The sequence below is a fragment of the Hyperolius riggenbachi genome, chromosome 6, assembly GCF_040937935.1.
Source record: "Hyperolius riggenbachi isolate aHypRig1 chromosome 6, aHypRig1.pri, whole genome shotgun sequence".
Lineage (NCBI taxonomy): Eukaryota > Metazoa > Chordata > Amphibia > Anura > Hyperoliidae > Hyperolius > Hyperolius riggenbachi.
In genome coordinates this window covers 376,055,269-376,069,837 of record NC_090651.1, presented here as the reverse complement: position 1 = coordinate 376,069,837, position 14,569 = coordinate 376,055,269, and the positions used below count along the sequence as shown (strand labels likewise).

The 14,569-nt window shown below is 47.7% G+C and overlaps 1 protein-coding gene across 6 annotated transcripts in view; it reads right to left on the bottom strand.

Annotated features, from left to right (window-relative positions):
• Positions 1–14,569, bottom strand: part of LOC137521964 (uncharacterized) — a 159,883-nt gene that overhangs the window by 56,738 nt on the left and 88,576 nt on the right. The window lies entirely within an intron of this gene.

Here is a 14,569-nt window from a genome sequence, read left to right as displayed (position 1 = left end):
AAAAAAACGTTTTTTTTTACTTTCTGTGCTTACATTTTTCAAATAAAGTAAAATTTCTGTATACATTTTTGTCCAAATTTATTGTGCTACATGTCTGATAAAAAAAAATACATTCAGTGTATATTTATTGGTTTGGGTAAAAGTTATAGCGTTTACAAACTATGTTGCCAAAAGTGAATTTTCCCATTTTGAAGCATCTCTGACCTTTCTGACCACCTGTCATGTTTCATGAGGTTCTAAAATTCCAGGATAGTATAAATACCCCCCAAATGACCCCATTTTGGAAAGAAGACATCCCAAAGTATTCACTGAGAGGCATAGTGAGTTTATAGAAGATTTTATTTTTTGTCACAAGTTAGCGGAAAATGACACTTTGTGACAGAAGGAAAAAAAAAAAAAAGTTTCCATTTCTTCTAACTTGCGACAAAGAAAATGAAATCTCCCACGGACTCACTATGCTCCTCTCTGAATACCTTGAAGTGTCTACTTTCCAAAATGGGGTCATTTGTGGGGTGTATTTACTGTCCTGGCATTTTAGGGGGTGCCTAATTGTAAGCACCCCTGTAAAGCCTAAAGGTGCTCATTAGACTTTGGGCCCCTTAGCGCAGTTAGGCTGCAAAAAAGTGCCACACATGTGGTATTGCCGTACTCAGGAGAAGTAGAATGATGTGTTTTGGGGTGTATTTTTACACATACCCATGCTGGGTGGGAGAAATATCTCCGTAAATGACAAATTTTTTATTTTATTTACACACAATTGTCCATTTACAGAGATATTTCTCCCACTCAGCATTGGTATGTGTAAAAATACACCCCAAAACACATTATACTACTTCTCCTGAGTACGGCGATAACACATGTGTGGCACTTTTTTGCACCCTAACTGCGCTAAGGGGCCCAAAGTCCAATGAGTACCTTTAGGATTTCACAGGTCATTTTGCGACATTTGGTTTCAAGACTACTCCTCACGGTTTAGGGCCCCTAAAATGCCAGGGCAGTATAGGAACCCCACAAATGACCCCATTTTAGAAAGAAGACACCCCAAGGTATTCCGTTAGGAGTATGGTGAGTTCATAGAAGATTTTAGTTTTTGGCGAGGTGATCAAGGCCGGGGTCTGACGGCGTTCTGAGGGTGTGGGCGGGTGATTGGGTGCCCTAGGGGCAGATAGGGGTCTAATCTGATGGGTAGCAGTGACAGGTGGTGACAGGGGGTGATTGATGGGTGATTGATGGGTAATTAGTGGGTGTTTAGAGGAAAGAACAGATGTAAACAATGCACTTGGGAGGTGATCTGACGTCGGGTCTGCGGGCGATCTGATGGTGTGGGTGGGTGATCAGATTGCCTGCAAGGGGCAGGTTAGGGGCTGATTGATGGGTGGCAGTGACGGGGGGTGATTGATGGGTGATTGATAGGTGATTGACAGGTGATCAGTGGGTTATTACAGGGGGGATAGAGACATACAGTACACGGGGGGATCTGGGGGGGGGGGGGTCTGGGAGAATCTAAGTGGTGTGGGGTGATCAGGAGGGAGCAGTGGGGAGTTCAGGGCATAAAAAAATAGCGTTGACAGATAGTGACAGGGAGTGATTGATGGGTGATTAGGGGGGTGATTGGGTGCAAACAGTGGTCTGGGGGGTGGGCAGGGGGGGTCTGAGGGGTGCTGTGGGCGATCAGGGGGCAGAAGGGGCAGATCAGTGTGCTTGTGTGCACATTAGGGTGGCTGCAGCCTGCCCTGGTGGTCCATCGATCACTGAGACCACCAGGGCAGGAGGCAGCCTGTATAATATGCTTTGTATACGTTACAAAGCATAATATATGATTCCTATGCAGCGATAGTCGGGTTAACAACCCGCCGGCGCTTCAGATTGGCCGGCGGGTTGACGACGCGAGTGCCTACTACCGGAGCCTATTACAGGGAGGATGCGCGCGCATAACAGCGCGCGATCCCTGGCCAGCAGCCACATGAGGACCCGCCAGCCGATGGGCGTATTGCGGTCGTTTAGGCCCCGCCTTTGCCACCACCCATCGGCTGGGGGCGGTCCTCAAGTGGTTAAAAGTATTAGTTTTCATTTAAGCGGGAATGTCCGCCATAAAATCAAATTCCATTTACCCACTGCTCTGTGTTTATTATACACTCTACAACCTGGCCCTGCATTGCACACATTCCCATATAATCAGGAATGTTTCTGCTGTAATAAATCTTATCTCAGTCAGCCTGGCTCTATTTGGTATATTGCTGAGGAAAGGGAAGCTTGTTATCTCCCCTCCCACATTACAGCTCCTTACTGATTGGCTGAGGGCAGTTCATTATGAAGCTGCTGTAACGTGGTCTATGCTGTGCTCACTTGTGTTTACAAAGCTAGCTAGATATAAGTGCATTTTCTACGAGAAAAAAAGAGAGGAAATGACATCAGGATTGGCTTCAGTCAGAGGTAATAAAAATGGGAAATGCCTGAAACTGTTTTCTCTTTCTTTACTATATAACATTCACTGTAACCAAAATGTGGACAGCACAATACATATGTTATGTAAGTAGAACAAGTATTTATTTTTGTTTTGTTTTAATACTCTAATTCCCTATAAACTAAACAAGCCTCGCCCACAGCTTTTGAGAGTGCCTTTGCATTTTCAGCCAGTAGCAAGGACTTATGGGAGCTTAGTCTGGGCAGGAGGAGGGGGAGGTGTTACTAGCCATAGATTTCAGAGGGGAGGAGGAGGAGGAGGAAGAGAGGGGGTGAAATTTACACACAGGAAAGCTGATAGCATCTCTAGCCCTCAGGTCTGTGACAATGTGACAAACAGAACATGGCTGCTAGTGTTGGGCGAACAGTGTTTGCCACTGTTCGGGTTCTGCAGAACATCACCCTGTTCGGGTGATGTTCGAGTTCGGCCGAACACCTGATGGTGCTCGGCCAAACCGTTCGGCCACATGGCCGAACTAAGAGCGCATGGGCGAACGTTCCCCGAACGTTCGGCTAGCGCTGTGATTGGCCGAACGGGTCACGTGGTTCGGCCCCCGAACGCGCTCTGATTGGCCGAACGGGTCACGTGGTTCGGCCCGAACGCGCTCTGATTGGCCGAACGGTCACGTGGTTCGGGTAAATAAATACCCGAACCACGTCATATCTCCGCCATTTGTCTGTGGGTTTAGCTTTGGGTAGGCAGGCAGGGTAGTTCGCGCTCCAGCCACGCTAGCCAGGGTCCCCCCAGTCATTGTGTGTCGCTGCTGGGAACAGTAGTACACCGCTCGCTCAGCCACACTATATAGCATTGTGTGTACTGCCACTGTGTACCTCGCTCAGCCACGCTATATATAGCATTGTTTACTGCCACTGTGTGTACACGGCTCAGCCAGACTAAATAGCATTGTGTGTACTGCCACTCTGTGTACACCGCTCAGCCAGACTATATAGCATTGTTTACTGCCACTCTGTGTACACCGCTCAGCCAGACTATATAGCATTGTTTACTGCCACTCTGTGTACACCGCTCAGCCAGACTATATAGCATTGTGTGTACTGCCACTCTGTGTACACTGCTCAGCCAGACTATATAGCATTGTGTGTACTGCCACTGTGTGTACACCGCTCACCCAGACTATATAGCATTGTGTGTACTGCCACTGTGTGTACACCGCTCAGCCAGACTATATAGCATTGTTTACTGCCACTGTGTGTACACGGCTCAGCCAGACTATATAGCATTGTGTGTACTGCCACTCTGTGTACACCGCTCAGCCAGACTATATAGCATTGTTTACTGCCACTGTGTGTACACGGCTCAGCCAGACTATATAGCATTGTGTGTACTGCCACTCTGTGTACACCGCTCAGCCAGACTATTTAGCATAGTTTACTGCCACTCTGTGTACACCGCTCAGCCAGACTATATAGCATTGTGTGTACTGCCACTCTGTGTACACCGCTCAGCCAGACTATATAGCATTGTGTGTACTGCCACTGTGTGTACACCGCTCAGCCAGACTATATAGCATTGTGTGTACTGCCACTCTGGGTACACCGCTCAGCCAGACTATATAGCATTGTTTACTGCCACTCTGTGTACACCGCTCAGCCAGACTATATAGCATTGTGTGTACTGCCACTCTGTGTACACCGCTCAGCCAGACTATATAGCATTGTTTACTGCCACTCTGTGTACACCGCTCAGCCAGACTATATAGCATTGTTTACTGCCACTCTGTGTACACCGCTCAGCCAGACTATATAGCATTGTTTACTGCCACTCTGTGTACACCGCTCAGCCAGACTATATAGCATTGTGTGTACTGCCACTCTGTGTACACCGCTCAGCCAGACTATATATAGCATTGTGTTTACTGCCACTCTGTGTACACCGCTCAGCCAGACTATATCGCATTGTTTACTGCCACTCTGTGTACACCGCTCAGCCAGACTATATAGCATTGTGTGTACTGCCACTCTGTGTACACCGCTCAGCCAGACTATATAGCATTGTTTACTGCCACTCTGTGTACACCGCTCAGCCAGACTATATAGCATTGTTTACTGCCACTCTGTGTACACCGCTCAGCCAGACTATATAGCATTGTGTGTACTGCCACTCTGTGTACACCGCTCAGCCAGACTATATAGTATTGTTTACTGCCACTCTGTGTACACCGGTCAGCCAGACTATATAGCATTGTTTACTGCCACTCTGTGTACACCGCTCAGCCAGACTATATAGCATTGTGTGTACTGCCACTCTGTGTAAACCGCTCAGCCAGACTATATAGCATTGTTTACTGCCACTCTGTGTACACCGCTCAGCCAGACTATATAGCATTGTTTACTGCCACTCTGTGTACACCGCTCAGCCAGACTATATAGCATTGTTTACTGCCACTCTGTGTACAACGCTCAGCCAGACTATATAGCATTGTGTGTACTGCCACTCTGTGTACACCGCTCAGCCAGACTATATAGCATTGTGTGTACTGCCACTGTGTGTACACCGCTCAGCCAGACTATATGGCATTGTGTGTACTGCCACTCTGTGTACACCGCTCAGCCAGACTATATAGCATTGTGTGTACTGCCACTCTGTGTACACCGCTCAGCCAGACTATATAGCATTGTTTACTGCCACTCTGTGTACACCGCTCAGCCAGACTATATAGCATTGTGTGTACTGCCACTCTGTTTATACCGCTCAGCCAGACTATATAGCATTGTTTACTGCCACTCTGTGTACACCGTTCAGCCAGACTATATAGCATTGTTTACTGCCACTCTGTGTACACCGCTCAGCCAGACTATATAGCATTGTTTACTGCCACTCTGTGTACACCGCTCAGCCAGACTATATAGCATTGTTTACTGCCACTCTGTGTACACCGCTCAGCCAGACTATATAGCATTGTGTGTACTGCCACTCTGTGTACACTGCTCAGCCAGACTATATAGCATTGTTTACTGCCACTCTGTGTACACCGCTCAGCCAGTGTAACGATTGTGGAACTTTCCCCGTGATCAGCGCACAACGCGTGCGCTGACACGGCGGAAATCCTCCACAAGCGTATAATTTGCAGGAACCCAGCAAAAGGTGCTACGCACCCGTAGAGGGAAAATTCCTGTCGGCAGATGGCGCTGGGGAGTGCAGAGGAACCAATCCTCTGTACCTCCACAAATGCCAGACAGGAATTGTACGAAACGCAGAACGCAATCGCAAGAGAGGCGATTGCGAATGAGAATGAGCAAAGGGACAGGTTGTATGTGTGTGTGCCAATCCAGTCACCACCCCGCAACCGCATACACACAACAGCAGATATGAAATAGGAACGCGATCGCGAGAGGTGCGATCGCCAGACGAGACACAAGGCAGATCAGAACAGAATACGAGGTTAGCAAAGGCACAGCAAATAATACAATGAGGAGATATGGAAAATAACAAATGCTAGCTAACCGCGAACACCGCACTCATTCGCAACAGTGCACGCGGTTATGCGCGGTCTCCACGTGATAAGCACAATAGAGACAAGCACGCCTAACTAACCATTAACAGACAAACATGAAACAGAGGACGCGAGCGCTTGCTTAACGGTTACCTCACCGAGCCTCCAGCAAGCGTAGCAGACAGACACACGAAAACAGGGACAAGCGAGAGATAGGATCCACAGCACTAGCGAAAAGTGGCTAGCGCGATCCAAGTACAGAGTAGCAGAACAGAAGGATCCCCAGCGCTAGCGAAAAGTGGCTAGCGCGATCCCAGAAAACAGAAGGATCCCCAGCGCTAGCAAAAAGTAGCTAGTGCGATCCCAGGAGACAGAACAGAAGAGATAGCTGGTAGCAATCGCTGCACCAGCTATACTCCAAGAACAGAGATCAGAACCATTTCCTGTCAACCACCATAGGGACAGGACAATGGCAAACAGGCAAGACAAGACAGAACAGGCAATACAGATAATACAATCCTAACAGCACTAGGGAAATCTGCCTAGCGCAGACTTAGGAATTACTCTAAGCTGATGTTCAAACAGAGAGCAAGGCTGACACCCCACCAGGAGTGTTACATAGGACGAAATCCTTATGAACAGCGAAGCATTGTGGGAAAGACATAGTACTTAATTACACGCCTCCAATGAATGTGGCCAGGCAATTTGCATGACAACGTATGCAAATTCCTCTGCAAGCACAAGCTGCAAAACTGACAGAAGCTGTTCTTTCCAGAGTCCTGCAGCATGCAAATCAAAACAATGGTCAAAAAGCTGCCTGCCTGCACAGGCAGCTGAGCAAATCATCACAGCCAGACTATATAGCATTGTTTACTGCCACTCTGTGTACACCGCTCAGCCAGACTATATAGCATTGTTTACTGCCACTCTGTGTACACCGCTCAGCCAGACTATATAGCATTGTGTGTACTGCCACTCTGTGTACACCGCTCAGCCAGACTATATAGCATTGTGTGTACTGCCACTGTGTGTACACCGCTCAGCCAGACTATATAGCATTGTTTACTGCCACTGTGTGTACACGGCTCAGCCACACTATATAGCATTGTGTGTACTGCCACTCTGTGTACACCGCTCAGCCAGACTATATAGCATTGTGTGTACTGCCACTCTGTGTACACCGCTCAGCCAGACTATATAGCATTGTGTTTACTGCCACTCTGTGTCTGCTGGGAACAGTAGTACACCGCTCACCCGCCACTGTATAGCATTGTGCTCTGTGTCGCTGCTGGCAATAGTGGTACACCGCTCACCCACCACTGTATAGCATTTCTGTACTTTCACAAAGTTCATCAAACAGCTGCGCACTATGATACTTTTCAGGCGAGTGTCTCTCTCTTTCTTGTAAGACAATCAAACAATGCAATTGAGGTGGAGTTCTTCCTAAATGGCTTTTTTCAAAGTGCAGTGACCACCTCTCACGGGAATTCACCTCCACCACACCCCAAGCAGTGGGAACTCACCGCATACAAATGACCCTCTGTCAGATGGGTCTCCAGCGCCTATGGGGTCATCTGGCTGCCCCCTGCCATACAAGGATTCTCCTCCACTGTTGTCACTCTGCTGCAGTACCAAATCACCTCAAAAAAGCATAACCAAAGCTCCCATAGCGTAAAAATGTAAAAACACTTTAATATAAAATTGTAACGATTGGTGTCAGCAAGAGGCACAAATATCTGATTAAGTGGTGATATACAGAATCACCCCTAATGCAGATATGTTAGAGTGAAATAGTCAGTATCTTCCTGATGGTAAATCAGCGGAAGGCTCACTAACACGGTAAGTGCCTGAAATGATCTACTCAGACCAGTGTCACACCCCGAACCTTGATTATTGGGGATCCGCAGTATCGCCAATAATACAAGGATAGACCCGATTATATAGCAATCTGCGGAATTGCTAATAATGCGGGTAGATGTAAAGCAGTGGACACACGAACAACATGGAAATAAACAAAGCAGTAAATATTCACAAAGTTGTGGAAATATCCACCACACGGCAATTCCTCAGAGGTGTGGTTACCTCTGAATGGGAACCCCGTGTGTGAGATCCCCCAAAGTGGCAGTGGAGGAATCTCGGCCTCTGGCAGTAACGGTCTGCTAGGGCCGGCGTCTCAGGGAGGCAAGCCTCAGATAATAACCCAACAGTGGGAGACGTTCCACTGAAGGGAGCAAGGTCAGACAGAAAGAGGTTCGGCAACAGTACAGGCGGCAACATTACAGAGACGTGAGACGAGAGAATAGTCAGGAACCAAGCCAATAGTCGTTAACGGTACGGGCTGGCAGAGTACAGAATCAGGAAGCAGAAGAGAAGTCAAGACAGGCACAGAATCATACACAGAGAATCAATAACAATAATAATCTCCTAGTCTAGGTGTGAAGTCCTTGGTTTCAACACCTGGGATCTAGTCTAAGGTCTGAGTGCTGACACAGGGTATCGCAAACACAGACGAAGTGTGACTGAAAAGCACTTCCTTATATACTGCCTGGGAGAGAAGTCTCCACCCCAGGCAGCAACCAATCAGAGCAGGCTAAAATGTCAGCTGACCTCCAGGTCAGCTGACACGCTTTCTAAGAGTATAAAGGCGTGTCTGGCGTGCGGCCGCACCCCCTAGAGGCAAGATGGCAGAACCCTGGTGAACAGCATGTTGGTGAGTTTGGAGCAGAGTGCTCGGACGGGTGTGCGCAGCGGATGCGGACGAATTTCCGCATCCCGCGTTGGAAGGTCCGCTTGCCGGACTGGATGCGACCATATTTCCGCAATCCATCCGGCGTTGCAGATTTTTAGTTACAAAAATTAATTGCAAACTTACAAACACGTCCGTTGTTCAAGGCACAGAGTTTTAATGGGCTCTACCCCAAACGTGGGCCACCGGGTCGGCTTTAGTGCGCTGGTCCTTTTGGCCTCCCTCTGGTTCCTCACGCATCCCCTGGTCCTCTTTCCCCGTTTGCTGGCCGCGTGTGCTTGACCGGTTTCGTCGCCTATAGCGACTCCTCAGAAGCATGCGCGGCTCTCAGCAAGCTATCTCTTATACCTGTCCATCCCCTCCCTCCCCCCTAAGGTCTAACCCGGAAGTGTCCTTCCCCGCGCTGTCGCCGCCAATGGGAGCGCGTCTACCCGGAACCTATTCCGGATACGCGTCTCCCTGGCAACTCTGTACCCCTCTGCGCGGTAGTCATGACGTCATCATAAAGCGACTGCTTCGTCGCATAAACATTACTAACTGAGGCAGTAGCCATCTAGTGTCCGTTTTGCTAACTGCCTCTTCCCAAGCGTAAAAATCCCTTTCTATGCGAGTTACTTACTCGCTTTACTCTGAACAGCCTTAGCTTATGCCCCCTGGTGGCCTAAACTTTTACTGCACTCTTTCTTACGAATTTTGCAATACCATTAGGCTTATCGTCTCAGCACACCCTCTGCTTTCCCGGGGACCCCTTGGGGGTATAACCCTCACAGCGAATTAATGGATAGCGATCATTTTACAATATCAGTTTATACGGTATCATATTGTCTCAACTCTCTATCTCCCAGAAGATTTTTCCTGCTTTTGACCAAGCATGTTACATTTTTTCTCATTTTTATTTTAGCTCTCCCTAAAAAATCCTACATTGCCATATAACACACTTCAAACTTTCTAAACATTTTGTGCAAATCAACGTGCAAAAGTGAGTATCACCCTTCTTGAAAAAAACCACTCAGCTTGCGAATATTCATAAAACTAAGTGTCCCACCCCTCCTCCCCCAACCTCCCATTTACTATTCCCCAAAACATCAATAGCATCGTGGATTTTCAAAAGTGGCTTCCACTCACCCTTATTTTTTTCAATCATTACTTATAAAACATACCAAATCTATGTCAGCATTTAACCCCCTTGGTTTCAATGTGTCCAACATATAAATCCATTTTGTTTCTCTTTGTGACACCCCTTTCACCAAATTCCCCCCCCCCCCCCCCTCCATGGTTTAGCTATCTTCTCCACTCCACAAAAGGACAACAACGACGGATTACCACCGTGCTCCTTCTTAAAATGGGCTGATAGCGCATGACTCATTAGACCTTTTTTGATATTCCTCAAGTGTTCACCAATGGGGAATTACCAATGGAACAGGTGGAATTCCTGCTGAAGGTACTGAGATTTGCTCTACAGAAAAACTATTTTTGGCATGGGGGGAAATTTTATAGACAACACAGGGGATGTGCAATGGGGGCGGGATTTGCACCTAGCATGGCAAATTTGTATATGGGAAGATGGGAAGAACAAGTTTTGATGCAACCTATAACAAGGGGAGTTATGAAATGGAAAAGGTATATTGACGATTTGTTGATATTTTGGGAGGGCACTGAAGGGAGTTTGGAAACACTTTTTGAGGGATTGAATCACAATGCACTGAATATAAAACTATCATATGAAAGTAGCACAGAGAGTATCCACTTTTTGGACCTTCAAATAATGGTAGAAAACAATATGATTGAGACCAAGACTTTTTTCAAAACTACAGATAGAAATGGGTACATATCCACCAAAAGTGGTCACCATCCAAAGTGGATAAAAAATGTGCCAAGGGGACAATTCATGAGGGTGAGGAGAAACTGTAGTAAGGTGGAGGATTATGAAGATCAATCAGCAGTTTTAAAGAGGAGATTTATGGAAAAGGGATATGAGGAAAGTTTCCTAGAGGAGGAAATACAAAGGGTGAAAATGGTGGCGGGGAGAGCTAGTGAATAGGGAAAGGAATGAGGAAAGTGGGAATGGAGAACATAATTATGCTTTTATAACAGGGTTTAGTAATCAATATAAAAACTTGGAGAAAATAGTGGAAAAACATTGGGAGATTCTATTGTCAGATACGGATTTGGGTATATTACTACCTATGAGACCGAAGTTTATCTACAGAAAGGCCCCAAACCTCAAAAATCTCCTAGCACCAAGCTGTGTAGAACCAAAAAAACTGCCACCCAAGTTTTTGGGGTGGCAAAAACCCGGTTTCTTTCCATGCAGGGACTGTAAGGGATGTAGAGAGGCCAGACCACAGAGAGGAGCACAGGTTAGAAGCTACTCTAATGGAGAGGTCCTTAAGATCAGGGACTTCATTACGTGTAATGATAAATGTGTAGTATATGTGGCCTGGTGCCCTTGCGGCTACCAATATGTTGGAAGGACGACAAGACCTCTGAAAGAGAGGATTGGTGAACACTTGAGGAATATCAAAAAAGGTCTAATGAGTCATACGCTATCAGCCCATTTTAAGAAGGAGCACGGTGGTAATCCGTCGTTGTTGTCCTTTTGTGGAGTGGAGAAGATAGCTAAACCATGGAGGGGGGGGGGGGGGAATTTGGTGAAAGGGGTGTCACAAAGAGAAACAAAATGGATTTATATGTTGGACACATTGAAACCAAGGGGGTTAAATGCTAACATAGATTTGGTATGTTTTATAAGTAATGATTGAAAAAAATAAGGGTGAGTGGAAGCCACTTTTGAAAATCCACGATGCTATTGATGTTTTGGGGAATAGTAAATGGGAGGTTGGGGGAGGAGGGGTGGGACACTTAGTTTTATGAATATTCACAAGCTGAGTGGTTTTTTTCAAGAAGGGTGATACTCACTTTTGCACGTTGATTTGCACAAAATGTTTAGAAAGTTTGAAGTGTGTTATATGGCAATGTAGGATTTTTTAGGGAGAGCTAACATAAAAATGAGAAAAAATGTAACATGCTTGGTCAAAAGCAGGAAAAATCTTCTGGGAGATAGAGAGTTGAGACAATATGATACCGTATAAACTGATATTGTAAAATGATCGATATCCATTAATTCGCTGTGAGGGTTATACCCCTAAGGGGTCCCCGGGGAAGCAGAGGGTGTGCTGAGACGATAAGCCTAATGGTATTGCAAAATTCGTAAGAAAGAGTGCAGTAAAAGTTTAGGCCACCAAGGGGCATAAGCTAAGGCTGTTCAGAGTAAAGCGAGTAAGTAACTCGCATAGAAAGGGATTTTTACGCTTGGGAAGAGGCAGTTAGGAAAACGGACACTAGATGGCTACTGCCTCAGTTAGTAATGTTTATGCGACGAAGCAGTCGCTTTATGATGACGTCATGACTACCGCACAGAGGGGTACAGAGTTGCCAGGGAGACGCGTATCCGGAATAGGTTCCGGGTAGACGCGCTCCCATTGGCGGCGACAGTGCGGGGAAGGACACTTCCGGGTTAGACCTTAGGGGGGAGGGAGGGGATGGACAGGTATAAGAGATAGCTTGCTGAGAGCCGCGCATGCTTCTGAGGAGTCGCTATAGGCGACGAAACCGGTCAAGCGCACGCGGCCAGCAAACGGGGAAAGAGGACCAGGGGATGCGTGAGGAACCAGAGGGAGGCCAAAAGGACCAGCGCACTAAAGCCGACCCGGTGGCCCACGTTTGGGGTAGAGCCCATTAAAACTCTGTGCCTTGAACAACGGACGTGTTTGTAAGTTTGCAATTCGTTTTATATTAAAGTGTTTTTACATTTTTACGCTATGGGAGCTTTGGTTATGCTTTTTTGAGGTGATTTGGTACTGCAGCAGAGTGACAACAGTGGAGGAGAATCCTTGTATGGCAGGGGGCGGCCAGATGACCCCATAGGCCCTGGAGACCCATCTGACAGAGGGTCATTTGTATGCGGTGAGTTCCCACTGCTTGGGGTGTGGTGGAGGTGAATTCCCGTGAGAGGTGGTCACTGCACTTTGAAAAAAGCCATTTAGGAAGAACTCCACCTCAATTGCATTGTTTGATTGTCTTACAAGAAAGAGAGAGACACTCGCCTGAAAAGTATCATAGTGCGCAGCTGTTTGATGAACTTTGTGATCTTATGTGTGTATTGAGCAGCGCACCACCAGTGAAACCCCGTTTTTAATATATCAGCGCAGTTTTTTGGAAGTTTTAGCATTTCTGTACTGCCACTGTACTGCTGCCAGTCAGCGTGTACTTTAAGGATAAGTGAAATGAGGAAGAAATCCGGTGAAAGAGGGAGGGGCAAGGGAAGAGGTGTTTCCCCTGACGGTTCACGTACAGGCCACAGGGGAGCACCCAAGAAAACCCACTCAATACCGCCCATGTTGTCCAGGACAACAACCCTCACAGATCCAAAAGAACAGGACCAGATAATTACTTGGATGACCTCTCAAGCATCCAGCAGTGGGTTAAGCAGCACCAGCACATCACGCACGAGGTCCGAGTCCTCAGCCAGTTACAAGGAGCCAGTGGGCACAAAGCTGACACAACCGGCAGCGACACCACGCACACAACTGCCAGATAACCAGTCCGATGAATTACCTCAGGACACAATGGGGTATTCGCAGGAGCTATTCCCAGCCCAACAAACTTCCACCTTTCAAAGGTCAATGGAGGAACAGCCAGAAATGTTGTGCCCGGATTCACAACCATTAACTGTGGGAAATGCACCGGGCACTGAAATACAACAAGGCGAGTCCGAGGACTTTGAAACCCAAATCCCAGAGCAAGTTGGGCAGGAGGGGTTGCAATTGCAGGAGGTCGGCCGAGAAGCTCTGGAAGACGACGTTGGAGTGAGCTGCGCAGAGGTTGTTCTGGGGAGCTCTACTCCACGGCAGCGGCCCCCCACAATGACATATGACGAGTTTGAGGAGATGGAAAAGGAGGGTATGGACAATGTGGACAGAGACCCAGATTTTATTTGTGAACGAGAACATCGCCGTCGTAGCAGCAGCACAGATGAGTCTGTTGAAGAACCCACTGCTGCACGAGTTCGCCTTGTGCCACAAGGTAGGCGGCGCGAAATTTCAGGCACCACAAGCGTGGAAGTTCAAGTGAGAGGCAAAAGAGGCGCAAACAGAAATCGCCAGCAAGGCAGGTGCTCCAAAGTCTGGGCTTTCTTTGAAGACTGCACTGAGGATGTTACCATGGCGATTTGCAAGGTGTGCAAGACCCGCCTGAGCAGGGGGAAAAGTATTAACAACCTCTCCACCACCAGCATGAGCCGCCACATGCTATCCAAACATCCCACTCTGTGGGCAAACTCAACAGGACAGGGTACCAGCAACACTGCCTCCCTTGGGTTCACCAGACTCACCACCAGACCCGCCTCAGCAGCAGCAGTAGCCCAGCCATTGCGTGGTTCACAACATTCACAAGCATCAGACGACGCTGACACTGTCACTTTCCGGAGTAGTGCTCTTGAGGTCTCCCAGTCTTCATCAAACACAACAACCAACAGCCCTTCAGTGTGCAGCCCTACGGTTCAGTTGTCTGTCTCGGAGATGTTTGAGCGCAAGAGGAAATTGCCAGCAAATGACCCCCGGGCCGTGGCAGTAACAGCCAGCATAGCCAAGCTTCTGGCCTGCGAAATGCTGCCATATCGAGTGGTGTAGACAAACAGCTTCAAGGGCATGATGTCAGTGGCCATCCCACGTTACGTGGTTCCCAGCCGCTACCACTTTGCGCGCTCTGCAGTGCCTGAGTTGCATGAGCACGTGGTCAGCAAAATAACCCGAAGCTTGAAGAATGCCGTTGCCTGCAGGGTTCACCTCACCACTGACACCTGGACGAGTGCGTTCGGCCAGGGTCGATACATCTCCCTTACCGC